Raw genomic sequence first — 18355 nt, forward strand, 5'->3', positions numbered from 1 at the left:
AGTAATATGCAATGTCCTGAATAAAGCTGTAAGTGTTACTGAATAAATGAAAATATATTTATCTGCCTTAAGGCTCTTCAGTGTTCATTTAACAAATATGCATGTAGATATCATACAGTATATGTTAGAGGTATTACTGGGGACAAGGCAAACACAGACTGTTTTGAAGATGTCCATAAAACACTTTATTCTTCTACATAAAGATATATATACATTTACATATATGTCCTCAAAGGGGGTTGGTGTGCTTCTCCTAATAAGTCAGAAAGATTTTCCCTCTGGGTAACTGAGTTTGAAAGGTGACAATCAGCAGGTAATCATGCAGGTGGTGGAGGAGGAAGTGCATCCTGAGAACGAAAGGAAATAGGAAACAGAGCAGCGTTGCAGCCACAGGTCAGCTTTGGCAAAAGTAAAGGAATGTTAAGCCGTGGAGGAAATTCAAGAGAATAAGAACAGTTTGGAGTTAGTATCCAAGTATATTGTGGGAAGAAATAAAGTCATAAGATGTGACCAGATAGCCTACTGTGCTGTCCTGGAGTGTGTGAATTTTATTATGTAAACTCTACAAAAAAAATATTAAATTTTTCTCAAGAGTTCAGGACAACTGATTATTATATTTTAGGGAAAAATAGATATATAGTTTTACTGGAATGCAGATATATTTTAGTACCCATATAGGAGACAGAGTGGAAAGTTTAGGGAGACCTCTTTGGAGAATAATACCATTGTTTATGTGAGAAATTATAGCAGATTTAACTAAGACAGTAGTAGTGGAAATACAGAGGGAAGGATAGAATCAAATCATATTTAGTAACTAAAATTGAGAAGATATATTAGTTGATTACACACAAGGAATAAAGGAATGTAATAATTTATGGCATTTGGAATTGAGATATGAGCAATTGGTGTCATTACCAAGGGAAGAAATAGAGGGTGGAAAGCATTTTTTTTTCATGAATTCAAAGAGTGAGCGAAGACAGAGTGCTACATGTCTGTGTGGATGCTTCGATGAATTTTAGTGCTGTGGGAGCACTAGGGAACAAGATTATGCCCACATGTGGCATTGCCTTTGCACGAGTTAGCATCCATAGGGGTTAGGAATTGAAGGATTAGGAGTCTGAGGATGAATTAATTATGAAAATGTTGACTTTGGGATGTTAGTGGAACTTCTAGTTAAGGATCACCAGTTAGTATTTGCTTAAGGGAAGCAATTTACAGTACTGAGTTATGTCAAGAGAATAGGCTTTGTCGTCACCCAAACCTATCCTTGAAGGTAAATTGCTCTTGATGTGACCTAGTTATTTAACCTCTTTGAGCCTCAATTTGCTCATCGCTGAAGAGAAAACAAAGTAGTACCTAGCTCAAAAGGTAATGTAAGGGCCAAATAAGAAAATGAGTTGGAAGTGCTCAGGTGGTATATAGACTTCTAGATCATAGATTTAGACCACAGACGGTTACTAATTCATGAATGGTCATCATCATAACTGTGTTCTGAAGTCAGGAAAGGATATGAAATTATTCAAAGAGAATATGGGTTTACATACCTGCCAAAGGAAACTTAAAAGGACAAAATAAATAGAGTTAGAAGAAAAGTAGTTAAAACATAAGGAACAACAAAAAAGAGAGAGAGAGAGACAGAGAGAGAGAGCAAAGAAAGAAGGAACTAGTAAAGAAACTGCTTCACAGAAAGAAATTTTATAACTGTTCAAATTGCCTGATTCCACACAGCAGGCAAACAATAAGAGTACTGAAAAAAAGGAATTCAGTAAAAGGAATTAAGGGAACACTAGAGTCATTTGCCAGTGGATTGCTTTGAATGGAAATCAGTTTGCTGTGTATTAGAGAGAGAATGGATAAAACAGAATGGGTGATGAGTGGAGTCTCTTTTGTGAAAGGACTAGGTTATAAAAGAGAGAAAAGAGATAGGTGATGACTATAGAGAGGCACAGAAGTGAGATGTGTTTCCACAAGGATTACCTAAAGGAAAGGTTGAAAATACAAGAACGTAGGATGATGGTACTAAGGGAAAAAGAAGGATAGATTAGATAAAGATCACAAGTGGGAGCAATAAACATGAAACTAGCAGGAAGAAGAACTGCTAGGTTGACCTATGATATCTTTATAATTTTGGGAATTTCACTAACATTGACCTCACTTTTTTCCCTCTGAGGCAAATCACCTGCTGAGTTGTGGGTTAGAAGGACAAGAGGCTGAATAAAGTCATTGTTGCTCTGCCAGTCTCAGCTTATATAAATGTACTTTCATATATTCAAACTACCTTATTTTGCTCTTAAAAATCTACAGAATAACCAGGATATCTGAGAATTTCTTATTTTGCAGATTAGCTCTCTTTTCGGATCTTTTTGGATCTTATCCTGAGAAGAGGAAGCCAATGATATGAATCATTTACCATAATTTTGAATTATCCATTTAAGATTTTCCCCCCCAGTTTCATAGAGTAAAAGACTATATTTTTGTTTTCTTTTTTAATGTTTATTTATTTTTGAGAAAGATAGAGTGCAAGTGGGGAAGGAGAAGAGAGAGAGAGAGGGAGACACAGAATCTGAAGCAGGCTGCAAGCTCTGAGGTGTCAACACAGAGCCCGACACGGGGCTGGAACTCATGAACAGTGAGATCATGACCTGAGCTGAAGTCCAGCGCTTAACTGACTGAGCCACCCAGGTGCCCCTAAAAGACTATTTTTTTTTTATTTTCAGTTGGTATTAAATTATATGGTGAACTGAATACATTCAGGAAGCCTAAATTCAACTTTTAATAAAATAGTAATACTCATTTTACAAACATAAGATAATTGATTAATGAATGTCAATGTTTTCCTTGGTACGTATTCTGTAATTGTGAACATATTTTGTGTTTATTCACCTGGAATTTTAAATAACATTTTTCAATGCTTATTTATTTTTCGGAGAAAGAGATAGCGCAAGTAGGGGAGGGACAGAGAGAGAGGGAGACACAGACTCTGAAGCAGGATCCAGGCTCTGCGGTGTCAGCACAGAGCCCGACGCAGGGTTCAAACCCACAAACTGCGAGATCATGACCTGAGCCAAAGTCAGCCGCTTAACCTACTGTGCCACCCAAGTGCCTCAATAACATATTTTAATAAGATCATGTTGATTGAGTTAATAGCTGATCTTATAAACAAAAGTAGAAGAAAGGAGGTATCTTATGTTGAACATCATGTGTTCATTAATATTTCCAAATTTATGTAGGCTAAAGATGAGCATTGAATTATTGAGACATACAGATTGGAGACTTCTCCCCACTGCACTCTAAATAAGTAAAATTATAAAATATGTTGAGCTAAGTAAGCAAAAATGGAACATGGTATCCAGAAAGACTTAAGAGAGAGCATAAAATAAGTTAGAACGGTTACTAGTGTGAAAGGAAGCCTTTTGAACTTCTAATTATAACCTTTTATTTCTATGCAATCCGAATTCTGCCAACAAATCCATTAGATACTTCCCCGATTTATCCTAGGACATGCCCCCAGACTAGAGTATGGCTGTAATCTTCTCTAGCAATTGTAGTACATGTGTTTTTGGAAAGAGTTGTAAATGTCAGCCTAAACTCCTCCATTAAACCAACACTTTCAAAAGCAAATTTGAATTGAAATACTTATCGGACTTGTCAGTTTTTGGCTTTAAGAAAATAAAAAAACTCTGTTTATAGCTACTTGTCTGTAGTTCTCCAGGTATTTTCCATATATCATTTTTTGTATGTCACACCCAGAGATTTATTTTTGTTTGCTATACCTATATATGTTTTGGAAATACATTTCAATGTTCATTGATAATAATAAATAAGATAATTATTTAAAAAATCACTTGAAATGCATTCTTTCTTTGAGGAGTTTAGAATTTATTAAGGTATATAATTAACATCCTAGAAAGCCAATGATACAACATACACAAACACATACAACTACAATAATAGACATTTTTTCAAAAAATTAGTTTATTTTTGAGAGAGAGAGAGAACATGAGTGAGAGAGTGGCAGAGAGAGAGGGAGACACAGAATCCAAAGCAGGCTCCAGCACAGAGCTCTCAGCACAGAACCTCATGTGGGGCTCGAACTCATGGACCATGAGATCATGACCTGAGCCAAAGTCCATGCTTAACTGACTAAGCCACCTAGATGCGCCTACAATAATAGACCTTTTAAACAAATAAATAATAGCTTCCATAGCCTAAGTAAGTAGTAAAGTATAAATTTAAAACGACAAAACTTTACAGTAAATATTAACCCATTGTGCACAATGAAATAGTTTGTGATAAAGTTGGATACTTAATTCTCTTGATAAGGGCAATGAGATATGATTTGAAAATTCAGGAATTATCAGGTAGATTGTATTCGTGATGTCCTTGGCTTTGCTCATTCTAGCAATGACTAAGAAGACACATGGAATGGATATTTAGAACGTAGTAAATATATTTGATTTCCAGGAACAAAGTCGTGGTGGTTTTTCTTCTGCAGTGGTACTACAGCTCACTGTGGATAGATTCGTGTTAAATGGAGATGTAAACATATTTGCTTTCAGCTTTGTATTATTGCTCATTCATGCCCCAATTAAAAAAAATATATATAACATCAATCCATGTGGGTTGTTTTTATAGACTCTCTACCTCATAATATATTAAAAAGCAAATAATTTTTTAGGTCACAAGAAACAAACTTAGTAGTTATACCTTATTTGCTTTGAGCTGAAAGATTTGGGGGCTGGTGCAGGCCGAAAAGCTTTAACCACCAATGAAAATGTTCCTGGTCTGGAAATCCAAACTCCAAGTCATCAGGATGTGAGTTTGATCTGACTCACTTCACTGCACCCACCCACAATGCCATTAACTCACCGCCTAAATGACCGAATTAGAAATATATACCAGTAAAACCTTGGATTGCGAGTAACTTGTTCTGTGAGTGTTCTTCAAGATGAGCAAACATTTCTAATAAATTGTCTTGCTGTACAAGTAGTAAATGACGCTAAATGTCACATAATCACAACTGACCCAATGGTTCTTGAAATTCGCATTGATACTCAAGTGCTTTGGATTACAAACATGTTTCCAGAATGAATTGGGCTCTCAAAGCAAGGTTTTACACTATCTAAACTCTGTGTTTAAAAAGTCTCTTTCCAGACAATCATTTCAATAGATGATACTTGAATTCTCATTTAGAGCTTTAATTTCCCTAACATGTTATGTGACTTCATCAAATCAATAGTCTTTATAAAATTTTCATATGACAAATAGAAATAATTTGGTTTATTTATTTTTTGAATTATATTGAGGCCTATGAAACTTTAAAACTGTGCTTATATTCAATATAGCTGTCACTATATGGCTTTTCTGAAGCTCAGTTCCTGCTCTGCTAAGCTTTTTTTCGGTCCACAAGTGAAAAATATCTCCAAATTCTAGGTTCACATCTGAATTTTCTTCTTTGCAGAATTTTGACCCCTCAATTCCTCACTACATTGGAAATCCTCTGTATGCCTTCCAAAATATATTTCTAATCCATTTTCCAGCTCTTCTGGTTATGCTCTCATTGAGCTGTTTTTAATGTGACACTGATGAACAGTCAGCATACAACTAGCTTCCACTAATCCAGACATACAGTCAACTAAATGTAGGTTGTGGCTCTATTTTATACAATGTCGAAAATTTGGTGACAATAAAGCTACACCAATCAGTCAGAAAAATAATCATGGTATCTAGGGATATTAAATAAGTTATAAATATTTAAGATTGTAGTAGAAGCCATTATCATACACTCTAAAAAATATAATAATTAAAGTTAAGAATCATTGACTATTTTTACAATGAGGAAACTGATGTCTATAGGGGTCAATTGTTTACAAGAACTCACAGACTTAATGTCAATTACTGAACTGAAATCTAAGTTTTTATTTCATTTATTATTTTTATTATATAATAGCACGGCCAAACAAAAATCCACAATATCATGGAGCCTAAAAACCTTTTGGAATAACTCTTTAATTTTACAGATAAGGAAAACAAGACTCTGAGCAGTTCATTTGAGCAAACAAAACTAGAATTTACATTCCCAGTTTCCCATATCAGAGCTTGTTTTTCTGCATCCATAGTACTGAAGAGCAAATATAAATTGGGTTCTCAAGATTTTTTTTTCAATAATAACTTCATGAAAAAAATGTGTTAATCCTAATACAAGTGTCATTTAAAATAATTAAGGAAATTTTATGTGGACCAATTGTAATAAATAAATAACTTGAAAGAGTGAAAAAAAAAAAGAACAAAAAGACAACTTGATAATGAGATAATTGTACACACTGCATGAAAGCCAGTTAATTGAGGGTTTGTCATGACCAGTGAATGCTACTTGTAAATCCTCTTGAGAAAATAATAGCCTGCTAAAAGAAGAAAAATAATTAAGAGGAAGAGATCTCAGAGAAGTATAAATTAGCATATTTTTGATCTATGCATTGTCGAAATATAATGGTCACTCTTAGCTCATAACAGAAGAGAACATATATAAGTGGACTTATTAATTTAATCAAATTTACTACTCCAAAATGTTCTAGGTGTCTCAATCTACCTTTTCCTATGTATATTAGGTCATCTTTTTTTCTAGACAGCTCATCAAGAGTTTCTTTTCAAAATTATACCCCTGTAGAGAATGCCATATCTTCACTTTTCTCGAGAATCCCCCAGAGTTAGTGTTTTTCTGTAACAGCATTCAGTATGTTAGAAAATTTGTTGGAATTCAGGAATATTTACTTAAGTCAGTTTATTTTGTTTTTAGTTTATGTTGAGCACACTTCTTAACATATCATTTTCACTGCATATTAGAGTTTTGCTAGTCATGTCCAATACTGCAGAGGGTTGGATTAGGTAACACTTACTTTGTATTGGACAAAGTAAAGCAAGCATTTATTTTCAAACTTTTATATTTACAACCTTTTATATTTTACATTTCTAATCAAGACTCTAATACTATTATGCAAAAAAGAATTTGTAATTGTTGTTAGTTACATGTCTGCTTCCTACAAATGTCCTCATTTCCTATTAGGATTTATATAGAAATTTTGTGCCCGATTGGATATGGTAGGTTAGAAGGATCTATTTTGGATCCATCTAGGATCACATTGCAGAGCATTTTGTGGGGTAACTTGGATTCAATGAAGAGCTTGTTGCTCTGGGCCACACCTACAGTGGGGATTCTTTGGGTACTGAAATTACGTATGCCATGTACAAATGTAGTAATTAGAGCAATGAATATCTCCTGCTTTCTGAGTTCCACGGAGCTGAGTATGAGATGGACTTTGGTCAAACTCGATTTACTGCCTTTCTCACTGGTGTTGCACAGTGGACTCTGGCAGCTTCAGAAATAAGAGTTAGCTCAGAATCATATCCAAACCTCTAAAAAAGTCAGTATCCATTTCTTTTTTTTTTTCAATACATGAAATTTATTGTCAAATTGGTTTCCATACAAGACCCAATGCTCATCCCAAAAGGCACCCTCCTCAATGCCCATCACCCACCCTCCCCTCCCTCCCACCCCCATCAACCCTCAGTTTGTTCTCAGTTTTTAAGAGTCTCTTATGCTTTGGCTCTCTCCCACTCTAACCTCTTTTTTTTTTTCCTTCCCCTCCTCCATGGGTTTCTGTTAAGTTTCTCAGGATCCACATAAGAGTGAAACCATATGGTATCTGTCTTTCTCTGTATGGCTTATTTCACTTATCATAACACTCTCCAGTTCCATCCACGTTGCTACAAAGGGCCATATTTCATTCTTTCTCATTGCCAAGTAGTACTCCATTGTGTATATAAACCACAATTTCTTTATCCATTCATCAGTTGATGGACATTTAGGCTCTTTCCATAATTTGGCTATTGTTGAGAGTGCTGCTACAAACATTGGGGTACAAGTGCCCCTATGCATCAGTACTCCTGTATCCCTTGGGTCAATTCCTAGCAGTGCTATTGCTGGGTCATAGGGTAGGTCTATTTTTAATTTTCTGAGGAACCTCCACACTGCTTTCCAGAGTGGCTGCACCAATTTGCATTCCCACCAACAGTGCAAGAGGGTTCCCGTTTCTCCACATCCTCTCCAGCATCTATAGTCTCCTGATTTGTTCATTTTGGCCACTCTGACTGGCGTGAAGAGATATCTGAGTGTGGTTTTGATTTGTATTTCCCTGATAAGGAGCGACATTGAGCATCTTTTCATGTGCCTGTTGGCCATCCGGATGTCTTCTTTAGAGAAGTGTCTATTCATGTTTTCTGCCCATTTCTTCACTGGGTTATTTGCTTTTCGGGTGTGGAGTTTGGTGAGCTCTTTATAGATTTTGGATACTAGCCCTTTGTCCGATATGTCATTTGCAAATATCTTTTCCCATTCCGTTGGTTGCCTTTTAGTTTTGTTGGTTGTTTCCTTTGCTGTGCAGAAGCTTTTTATCTTCATAAGGTCCCAGTAATTCACTTTTGCTTTTAATTCCCTTGCCTTTGGGGATGTGTCGAGTAAGAGATTGCTATGGCTGAGGTCAGAGAGGTCTTTTCCTGCTTTCTCCTCTAGGGTTTTGATGGTTTCCTGTCTCACATTCAGGTCCTTTATCCATTTTGAGTTTATTTTTGTGAATGGTGTCAGAAAGTGGTCTAGTTTCAACCTTCTGCATGTTGCTGTCCAGTTCTCCCAGCACCATTTGTTAAAGAGACTGTCTTTTTTCCAGTGGATGTTCTTTCCTGCTTTGTCAAAGATGAGTTGGCCATACATTTGTGGGTCTAGTTCTGGGGTTTCTATTCTCTTCCATTGGTCTATGTGTCTGTTTTTGTGCCAATACCATGCTGTCTTGATGATGACAGCTTTGTAGTAGAGGCTAAAGTCTGGGATTGTGATGCCTCCTGCTTTGGTTTTCTTCTTCAAAATTACTTTGGCTATTCGGGGCCTTTTGTGGTTCCACATGAATTTTAGAATTGCTTGTTCTAGTTTCGAGAAGAATGCTGGTGCAATTTTGATTGGGATTGCATTGAATGTGTAGATAGCTTTGGGTAGTATTGACATTTTGACAATATTTATTCTTCCAATCCATGAACAGGGAATGTCTTTCCATTTCTTTATATCTTCTTCAATTACCTTCATTAGCTTTCTATAGTTTTCAGCATACAGATCTTTTACATCTTTGGTTAGATTTATTCCTAGGTATTTTATGCTTCTTGGTGCAATTGTGAATGGGATCAGTTTCTTTATTTGTCTTTCTGTTGCTTCATTGTTAGTGGATAAGAATGCAACTGATTTCTGTACATTGATTTAGTATCCTACAACTTTGCTGAATTCATGTATCAGTTCTAGCAGACTTTTGGTGGAGTCTATTGGATTTTACATGTATAATATCATGTCATCTGAAAAAGCGAAAGCTTGACTTCATCTTTGCCAATTTTGATGCCTTTGATTTCCTTTTGTTGTCTGATTGCTGATGCTAGCACTTCCAACACTATGTTAAACAACAGTGGTGAGAGTGGACATCCCTGTCATGTTCCTGATCTCAGGGGAAAAGCTCTCAGTTTTTCCCCATGGAGGATGATGTTAGCTGTGGGCTTTTCATAAATGGATTTTATGATGTTTAAGTATGTTCCTTCTATCCCGACTTTCTCAAGGGTTCTTATTAAGAAAGGGTGCTGGATTTTGTCAAAGGCCTTTTCTTCATCGATTGACAGGATCATATGGTTCTTATCTTTTCTTTTATTAATGTGATGTATCACGTTTTTTGATTTGCGAATGTTGAACAAGCCCTGCATCCCAGGAATGAATCCCACTTGATCATGGTGAATCATTCTTTTTATATGCTGTTGAATTCGATTTGCTAGTATCTTATTGAGAATTTTTGCATCCATATTCATCAGGGATATTGGCCTATAGTTCTTTTTTTTACTGGGTCTCTGTCTGGTTTAGGAATCAAAGTAATATTGGCTTCATAGAATGAGTCTGGAAGTTTTCCTTCCCTTTCTATTTCTTGGAATAGCTTGAGAAGGATAGGTATTATCTGTGCTTTAAACGTCTGGTAGAACTCCCCTGGGAAGCCATCTTGTCCTGGACTCTTATTTGTTGGGAGATTTTTGATAACCGATTCAATTTCTTCGCTGGTTATGGGTCTGTTCAAGCTTTCTATTTCCTCCTGATTGAGTTTTGGAAGAGTGTGGGTGTTCAGGAATTTGTCCATTTCTTCCAGGTTGTCCAATTTGTTGGCATATAATTTTCCATAGTATTCCCTGATAATTGTTTGTATCTCTGAGGGATTGGTTGTCATAATTCCATTTTCATTCATGATTTTATCTATTTGGGTCATCTCCCTTTTCTTTTTGAAAAGCCTGGCTAGAGGTTTGTCAATTTTGTTTATTTTTTCAAAAAACCAACTCTTGGTTTCATTGATCTGCTCTACAGTTTTTTTAGATTCTATATTGTTTATTTCTGCTCTGATCTTTATTATTTCTCTTCTTCTGCTGGGTTTAGGCTGCCTTTGCTGTTCGGCTTCTATTGCCTTTAGGTGTGCTGTTAGATTTTGTATTTGGGGTTTTTCATGTTTCTGGAGATAGGCGGGGATTGCAATGTATTTTCCTCTCAAGACTGCCTTCACTGCGTCCCAAAGCGTTTGGATTGTTGTATTTTCATTTTCGTTTGTTTCCATATATTTTTTTAAATTTCTTCTCTAATTGCCTGGTTGACCCATTCATTCTTTAGTAGGGTGTTCTTTTTTTTTTTAAAATTTTTTTTTTTCAACGTTTATTTATTTTTGGGACAGAGAGAGACAGAGCATGAACGGGGGAGGGGCAGAGAGAGAGGGAGACACAGAATCGGAAACAGGCTCCAGGCTCTGAGCCATCAGCCCAGAGCCCGACGCGGGGCTCGAACTCACGGACCGCGAGATCGTGACCTGGCTGAAGTCGGATGCTTAACCGACTGCGCCACCCAGGCGCCCCAGTAGGGTGTTCTTTAACCTCCGTGCTTTTGGAGGTTTTCCAGACTTTTTCCTGTGGTTGATTTCAAGCTTCATAGCATTGTGGTCTGAAAGTATGCATGGTATGATGTCAATTCGTGGATACTTATGAAAGGCTGTTTTGTGACCCAGTATGTGATCTATCTTGGAGAATGTTCCATGTGCACTCGAGAAGAAAGTATATTCTGTTGCTTTGGGATGCAGAGTTCTAAATATATCTGTCAAGTCCATCTGATCCAATGTGTCATTCAGGGCCCTTGTTTCTTTATTGACCGTGTGTCTAGATGATCTATCCATTTCTGTAAGTGGAGTGTTAAAGTCCCCTGCAATTACCACATTGTTATCAATAAGGTTGCTTATGTTTATGAGTAATTGTTTTATATATTTGGGGGCTCCAGTATTCGGCGCATAGACATTTATAATTGTTAGCTCTTCCTGGTGGGTAGACCCTGTAATTATTATATAATGCCCTTCTTCATCTCTTGTTACAGCCTTTAATTTAAAGTCTGGTTTGTCTGATATAAGTATGGCTACTCCAGCTTTCTTTTGGCTTCCAGTAGCATGATAAATAGTTTTCCATCCTCTCACTCTCAATCTGAAGGTGTCCTCAGATCTAAAATGAGTCTCTTGTAGACAGCAAATAGATGGGTCTTGTTTTTTTATCCATTCTGATACCCTATGTCTTTTGGTTGGCACATTTAGTCCATTTACATTCAGTATTATAGAAAGATACGGGTTTAGAGTCATTGTGATGTCTGTATGATTTATGCTTGTAGTGATGTCTCTGGTGCTTTGTCTCACAGGATCCCCCTTAGGATCTCTTGTAGGGCTGGTTTAGTGGGGACGAATTCCTTCAGTTTTTGTTTGGGAAGACCTTTATCTCTCCTTCTATTCTAAATGGCAGACTTGCTGGATAAAGGATTCTCGGCTGCATACTTTTTCTGTTCAGCACATTAAAGATCTCGTGCCAATCCTTTCTGGCCTGCCAAGTTTCAAAAGAGAGATCAGTCACGAGTCTTATAGGTCTCCCTTTATATGTGAGGGCACGTTTACCCCTTGCTGCTTTGAGAATTTTCTCTTTATCCTTGTATTTTGCCAGGTTCACTATGATATGTCGTGCAGAAGATCGATTCAAGTTACGTCTGAAGGGAGTTCTCTGTGCCTCTTGGATTTCAATGCCTTTTTCCTTCCCCAGTTCAGGGAAGTTCTCAGCTATTATTTCTTCAAGTACCCCTTCAGCACCTTTCCCTCTCTCTTCCTCCTCTGGGATACCAATTATGCGTATATTATTTCTTTTTAGTGTATCACTTAGTTCTCTAATTTTCCTCTCATACTCCTGGATTTTTTTATCTCTCTTTTTCTCAGCTTCCTCTTTTTCCATAACTTTATCTTCTAGTTCACCTATTCTCTCCTCTGCCTCTTCAATCTGAGCCGTGGTCGTTTCCATTTTGTTTTGCATTTCGTTTAAAGCATTTTTCACCTCCTCATGACTGTTCCTTAGTCCCTTGATCTCTGTAGCAAGAGATTCTCTGCTGTCCTCTATACTCTTTTCAAGCCCAGCGATTAATTTTATGACTATTATTCTAAATTCACTTTCTGTTATATTATTTAAATCCTTTTTGATCAGTTCATTGGCTGTTGTTATTTCCTGGAGATTCTTCTGAGGGGAATTCTTCCGTTTGGTCATTTTGGATAGTCCCTGGAGTGGTGAGGACCTGCAGGGCACTTCCCCTGTGCTGTGGTGTATAACGGAGTTGGTGTGCGGGGCCACATTCAGACCTGATGTCTGCCCCCAGCCCACCGCTGGGCCACAGTCATATTGGTGTGTGCCTTCTCTTCCCCTCTCCTAGGGGTGGGATTCACTGTGGGGTGGCGTGGCCTGTCTGCGCTACTTGCACACTGCCAGGCTTGTGGTGCTGGAGATCTGGTGTATTAGCTGGGGTGGGAGGCAAGGTGCACGGGGGCAGAAGGGGCAGGCTTAGGTTGCTTCTCCTTAGGTGATCCACTTCAGGAGGGGCCCTGTGGCAGCGGGAGGGAGTCAGACCCGCTGCCGGAGGGTTGGCCCCGCAGAAACACAGCATTGGGTGTTTGTGTGGAGCGAGCAAGCTCCCTGGCAGGGACTGGTTCCCTTTGGGATTTTGGCTGGGGGACGGGCGAGGGAGATGGCGCTGGTGAGTGCCTTTGTTCCCCGCCAAACTGCTCTGTCCTCCCCGGGCTCAGCAACTCTCCCTCCCTTTGTCCTCCAGCCTTCCCGCTTTCCCAGCAGAGCTGTTAACTTATGACCACCCAGATGCTAAGTCACACTTGCTGTAGGAACACACTCAGTCGGGCCCCTCCGCTTTTGCAAGCCAGACTCGGGGGCTCTGCTTGGCTGGTGGGCTGCCCCTCTGCCCCAGCTCCCTCCCGCCAGTCCGTGGAGCAGGCACCGCCTCTCCGCCCTTCCTACCCTCTTCCGTGGGCCTCTCGTCTGCGCTTGGCTCCAGAGACTCCATTCTGCTAGTCTTCTGGTGGTTTTCTGGGTTAATTAGGCAGGTGTAGGTGGAATCTAAGTGATCAGCAGGATGCGCGGTGAGTCCAGCATCCTCCTACACTGCCATCTTCCTGTTTCCAGTATCCATTTCTTGAAGTCTGGAGTTTTTATTTCTTTTTGGTTCGAAAATACCCATTAGATGGGCACCTGAGTGGCTCAGTTAGTTAAGCATCTGACTCTTGATTTAGGTTCAGGTCATGATGTCATGTTTTGTGAGATGGAACTCTGAATCAGGCTCTGTCTGCACTGACAGTGGAGTCGGCTTGGGATTTTCTCTCTACCTCTCTCGCTGCCCCTCCCCTACTCTCTCTCTCTCTTTCAAAATAAATAAACTTTTTTCTTAATTTTTTGATTGTATTTTTTATTTTTAAAATTTATATCCAAATTAGTTAGCATATTGTGCAACAATGATTTCAGGAACAGATTCCTTAATGCCCCTTATCCATTTAGCCCATCCCTCCTCCCATCACCCCTCCAGCAACCCTCAGTTTGTCCTCCATATTCATGAGTCTCTTCTGTTTTGTCCCCCTCCCTGTTTTTATATTATTTTTGTTTCCCTTCCTTTATGTTCATCTGTTTTGTCTCTTAAAGTCCTCATCTGAGTGAAGTCATATGATTTTTGTCTTTCTCTGGCTAATTTCACTTAGCATAATACCCTCCAGTTCCATCCACGTAGTTGCAAATGGCAAGATTTCATTCTTTTTGATTGCTGAGTAATACTCCATGGTATATATATACCATATCTTCTTTATCCGTTCATCCATTGATGGACATTTGGGCTCTTTCCATACTTTGGCTATTTTTGATAGTGCTGCTATAAACATCAACATGAATACATTTAATAAAATACCCTTTTGAATGTCTTCAAGTCACCTCAGAGGAAAACAAAAGGCAGGTTATTGCTCACATTTGTGGTTTTATGTCAGTATACCAGTGTCTTTCCTCAAGCTAATTAAAGTATTTTTTATTTAACGATCCTAAATATAAAAGTTGAATCAGATCTGAGAAATGAATGGATCAAAAATTCTGATTTGGTGATTCTATCTTGCCCCACAAAGGCTTTACATTTCTTCACCTATTTATGCTAAATGATACCTGGCCTTTCAGTGTTTTTATTGAATCTTAAAATTTGAATTTTCACACACACACACACACACACACACTCACATGCATGCACACACACACATATATTATTAAAAAAAAAAAAAACATGGTCCCTCAAGTTAGCATTTTGAAGGCAAAATTTCTGCTAAGTGCCTTCATTTGAATACTGAATAAGTTAAAGTTATGGTAATAAAACACACACACACACATACACACAATCTCATTCCTAATAATATTCTTTAGCACTTTTAAATAATGTAAGTTACCAATTTTCTGAAGTTCTATTTACTTAAAACCTTTACTACATTAGTTGATAAGCTGTTGGAACAAAATAGGGCATCTACCTGGAGTCTAGGTAGCATAAAATGCTTCATTTTATTCAACACTCTGTTAAGAATGAATGCAAACTCTTCTTTTTTCTGTCTTTATTACCAAGACTCAAAATCTTAGTAATGTCTAATTAGTTTAGCTTCAGCCCAAACTCATGATTCAGATAGGAAAAGCCAAGTTCCTTGATTCATAGTCTACGTATATTCATGAATAAAAAATGGGGAAGGAGTAATTCCCCAAAAGTCTCTTTTTGTCTAAGAACATTCACTGGATGCAAGATGCTAAAGTTAAGGAAATTAATTCAGTCCCATATAATTAAATTAAAGAAAACTCCCATTCCCAATTGAACAAAGCTACTTGAATTCATATTAATCCCTTCCTTTAGTCTTCTGATTACCGTAGTAGAGCTTTCTCTCTTCTTACTGAAGGCTAGGCCCTCCTCTTGAGGTCACGGTCACAATCGCCTCACTTCCTGTCTCTCAAAATTTACATCATCAACTCTTCTTTTCCTTTTTTATATATTCAAGCTGTTTCTCAACTTGATTTTTCCCACGCTACTTAAAACACTCAAATTTCACTCCCTTAAAAAATTCTTTTTTTTAATAAAACCTCCTATGAAAGCTACCTACATAATTCTCACCTCTTACACAAGCAGCTACACTTGCTGCTTCATTTCTTCACCTTCACTTGTCCTCAATCTAGTTGAGAAAACAAAAGTAATCAAGGGGAACAGGACAAGAAGAAAACAGAGGCTCCTATTCTATTTAGTACCTCAGTGGAGGTCTGTTGAGCCTTCTGAACTGTTGATTTAAGCAATTAGGATTTACTTAAGTAACAGGATTTTGGTACCCTAGAGTTATTCCTTGTAGACATTGGTATATAGCAACAGGGAAATTAAGAATATTTTAACTGCACCCAAAAGTTCTCCCAACTGTCCCCATAATAACTAAAAAAAAAAAAAAAAAAAAAAGTGATGAAGCTCAGTGAGAAGAGAAGCCGAAAAAAGTGAGAAGGAAATCTGGCAAGGGCAGATAAAACAAGAGGGTTAGCCAGATGTCAGAGACCAGATACTTCCTTTGCACACTTTTGGCTTCTGCAATCTTATTTGCCTTCCACATGCACCAACTGCCTGAGTAGCACCACTGATAAGTGCCCCCTCCCATTTTTCTTTTTTTCCTGTCTAGCCCCTACAATCCCAGCCATAAAAGGAGATCAATGCCAAGATTGAGGGCTCAGCCTTTGGATGTGACTCCACCGGACCGGCAGCGGTACAGAGTAAACAGTCTTTTCTGATTCCCCGAGTGTGTGTGTGTCGTGTGTCTCTTCCTGGGAGCCGAGTATTTGCTGTGACAATAGCACCTGCTGATGTTAGAAAAATTCTGCTTTTAACAAAAACCCTTATGGGTTTACTATGTTACTAACCACGTAATTGAAAAGATAATAATTAACTGAGTCTTATACTGCTTATAATTGGCAAAGTTAAAATTATAAATCAACAATCTAGTTTCAGAGCATTTGTCTTTATCACGACACAAGTTTACTAGTATGGGATTTAAATAAATTTTACTGGGAAATTTTTATGGAAAGATAGGTAACAATGCCAATACAGATAGTTAGGCCAATATTTCAGCAAGGTAGTTTGGCTATATCTATAAAAATTTTTAAATTTTATTTCATTCAAACCATAAATCCTTGTTAATGAATTTATCCTAGTGATACGTGGCAAAGGTACACAAAGATACTTATGTACAGTGATAGCCACAAAACAGCACTTTTATAATAGCAAAAAGGAAAGAAAAGAAAAAAAAATTACATGACCATCATGTAAATTATGGGGCTGGTGAATCTGCATGTGGAATATTAGGCAGTTACTTAAAAAATAAACAATGTTAAAAGAACCACAAAGTGTTGGATATCTTCAAATATAGCAGTTATATATTCTTGACTTTATATTTAATAGATTATATAGATTATGAAATATATAGATACATAGGATACATTAATACTATTGACTATATTTGAAGGTAATAATATTAGGAATTGAGGGTTTCAAGGACAAAGATGATGTCTATTTTTATTTTTGTCAAATTCGACACCCAATCGACTGAGCCACCAAGGTGCCCCTCACCATAATTACTTCAATAATTACTAGTGTACATAAAATATATTTTTTTGACAGATAAAGATTTGTTTTATTGAAGAACTGATCTGTGTTGCTGCCAAAACCACTATGTACAGACAACAGAGAGGAGATTTTATTTCTTGGTCTCTTCCTCCTTGGACAGAGTCTTGATGATTTCCTCCTTCTTGGCCTGGAGCCTCTCTTCACGGCGCTTGCGTGCTTCCTTGGTCTTAGATCTGCGGGCCTCCGCCTGGTCAGCCAGAAGCTTCTTGCGAGCCTTGTCTGCCTTCAGCTTGTGGATGTGTTCCATGAGAATCCGCTTGTTTTTGAACACATTACCCTTCACTTTCAGGTACAAGCTGTGATACATGTGGCGGTCAATCCTCTTAGATTCACGGTATCTTCTAAGCAGCCGGCGCAGAATTCTCATCCTCCTCATCCAGGTTACCTTCTCAGGCATTCGGGCATTGGCAGTACCCTTTCTCTTACCCATGCCCATATGTCTGCCCTTCGGCGGGCCAAAGTGTTTTTCCAGCATCGAGCCCGGGAATGGACAGTCACAGGTTTCCGGATGATCAGCCCATCTTTGATCAGTTTCCGGATCTGCTGACGGGAGTTGGCATTGGCTATTTCACTTGTCTCATTGGAATCCAACCAGACCTGCTTTTTGCCACAGCAGAGGACACTGGAGGCAAGCCTCTTCTGAAGCCTGAGCATACTCATGGCTGCGGCCGCAGCGCTGAAAGGAAAGAACTCTAAAATAATTTTTCTAATTCAAGTTTAAATTTATATTGGAAATGTTTATACCAAATTTGAACTATATGCATAATGAACTTTGAAAAATTTATTTAAACAAAAGCATCTTGAATTACCATAGAAAGCACTTTCTCCAAAAGAAACTGAACCTGGCATAAAGCCCTTAGAAATATTCATATAAGTTTTTGCGTTGGACACCTGTACCACAGATAGCCAAGATACTTTCTTCAAAAGAACCTTGTCGTTTTTATTCTGACATGTAACGATTTAGGAAGTCATTACTCCACCTTCACAACAAGAAACAAAGCTGAAGAAAATGAAAATCAACAATTCTTAGATCCATCAGAGAACAGTGGTCAAAGGGGAAAATCACTGTCCAGAAAACTGGAGAAACAGATGAATACAGCAGCTTACGAGGTACAGAACCCATTGGAACCAGTAACTGGTAAGAGAATACTTAAACTGATGAATGGCTGGAGACTGAGTCTGCACTGGCCCGAGAGTTAACAACACTGGGGGACTCGGTCT

General features: G+C 38.0%; 1 pseudogene; it reads right to left on the reverse strand.

The window, feature by feature from the left end:
• Positions 1-17116: 17116 nt before the first annotated feature.
• Positions 17117-17821, reverse strand: LOC112859069 (large ribosomal subunit protein eL19 pseudogene; annotated as a pseudogene).
• Between the last annotated feature and the right edge of the window lie 534 nt (positions 17822-18355).

The sequence above is a fragment of the Puma concolor genome, chromosome B1, assembly GCF_028749965.1.
Source record: "Puma concolor isolate L17-30 chromosome B1, mPumCon1.1.hap2, whole genome shotgun sequence".
In the NCBI taxonomy this organism is placed as follows: Eukaryota; Metazoa; Chordata; class Mammalia; order Carnivora; family Felidae; genus Puma; species Puma concolor.